This window comes from Lactuca saligna, chromosome 3 (genome assembly GCF_052625555.1).
Source record: "Lactuca saligna cultivar CGN05327 chromosome 3, ASM5262555v1, whole genome shotgun sequence".
Taxonomy (NCBI): domain Eukaryota; kingdom Viridiplantae; phylum Streptophyta; class Magnoliopsida; order Asterales; family Asteraceae; genus Lactuca; species Lactuca saligna.
This window is the reverse complement of record NC_136419.1, coordinates 66,333,533-66,335,267: the sequence shown is the minus strand read 5'-3', so window position 1 is coordinate 66,335,267 and position 1,735 is coordinate 66,333,533. Positions and strand designations below refer to the sequence as shown.

General features: G+C 32.7%; 1 long non-coding RNA gene across 1 annotated transcript; it reads left to right on the top strand.

Moving 5' to 3' along the window:
- The first annotated feature begins 343 nt into the window (after nucleotides 1-343).
- LOC145033739 (uncharacterized) lies at nucleotides 344-1,100 on the top strand. The gene is made up of 3 exons (XR_013677677.1): nucleotides 344-621; nucleotides 809-904; nucleotides 1,016-1,100. It is a non-coding gene; the product is annotated as an uncharacterized LOC145033739 (long non-coding RNA).
- The last annotated feature ends 635 nt before the right edge of the window (nucleotides 1,101-1,735 follow it).

Genomic DNA, 1,735 nt, shown 5'->3' with positions numbered 1-1,735 from the left:
TTGATTGCAAGGACCAAAAGTATCAAAATGATTAAAGATTGATGAGCAAAGTTGCCAAAAAGCTTCCAAATTTACTATTCTTAAGATTTATTTCTTTAATATATATATATATATATATATATATATATATATATATATATATATATATATATATATATATATATATAGTAATAATAATAATAATAATAATAATAATAATAATAATAATAATAATAATAATTAGAGATAATCATAAAAGATATCAAAAAGACTCCATTTGGCATTGGGATGATCTTTTGACTCATTATATATAATTTAACTTTGAAGATCCATAGTGTACAGTATTGTGTTCCTGTTGGACCAATTCTCTATTTTTTTTTCTTCAACAAAGGTACTAAAAGGATACTGTTCATTGTGTACACCTGTCGTCTTCTCTTTTACCACCGTCAGTTTAATTAGTTTAATAACCATCCACCGCCTCAAATCTATCACCTCGCAACTTCCCATGTTTTACCTGCTCTTCGTCTTCTCTCATATACATCACCACCTACCACCACTTGCCATCATGTCTTTCTCCTAGATTATGTGTCGTTGCTCACCACCACCGTATGCACACATTCCGCCTCCTTCCAGGATGTTCAGGTAACACGATTCTTCATATACACAGTTTGGGTTTTATTTGTACTCTTGGTAACTTCTATATGATATTTGAAGTGAGGAATCTGACCTCCATGAGCAAAGTTGTTCCAATTCAAATATTCAGTTGCCTATTTTTTGCCCTCTTCTACTTCTTCCGATGACCTTGTTTGATTTCAACATTTGTGTTAAGGTAACCCCGTCTCCATGTTCCAACTTCAATTTTCAATTGTCAAGTGTTATCTCAGTTAAATACCAAAGTGACGAAATCAGGTAAGTACGAACTCAGGTAAGTGTCGATTTAGTTTCTCAGCTTTCTTATGCTTATGCGTTTCACTTTCTTATGCTTTAGTTGTCAACTGTTCCCTCCCTCCTAACCGTAGGTTCAAATTTCTTCTAGGGTTTTAGCCCGCTTCTGAGACAGAGCTTGCTTATATGTATGTTTTCAAAGGAGTTACTAGAAATCGTTTATGGATCTTCTGCTGGTTTTAGCATGGAAGGTGTTTGTTAATATGCCTCAAAGTGTAGATAATCATCCTTCAAAATTTTTATGTTATCATTTACCCTTTTGAACCATCTTTTGGTAGGCTGTTGCAGTTATTGCCTTCCATTATCTTCTAGCTTTTGGTATTGGAGACATTTTCCTAAACTTTGTTATGCAACATGTATCCCTGCTACACCAACTATTCATTTATGTTGTGATAAGTTCTTTTTGTTTGTTACTATGTGGATATCTGCTCCATTAATGCACTTAATGTGTGATTAACTCAAACTTATGTGAATAAAAATAAGAAGAATCTCATTCAAATATAAATGATTCACAAGTGGTTCTCCACCTTTGAGAAATGTTCTGCTTTTCAAATGTATATGATATTTATTGTTGTAATTGGAAACAATTATCACATTAAGCTATAATAACTTCCAATGAAGAGATCTAAGCAATAGATAAGCAAGGTATCGAGTTTATACCTCAAAATGACTACAACAAAAGAGTAGGTTCAAGATCTATAGCCTTCTTTTCAATCAAGCCACTTCAAACTTCAAGCTCCTTCAAAAGAACACTAATAAATCACTCTTTAAGCTCACATACATACAAATATGGGAGAGGATGCACGAACTA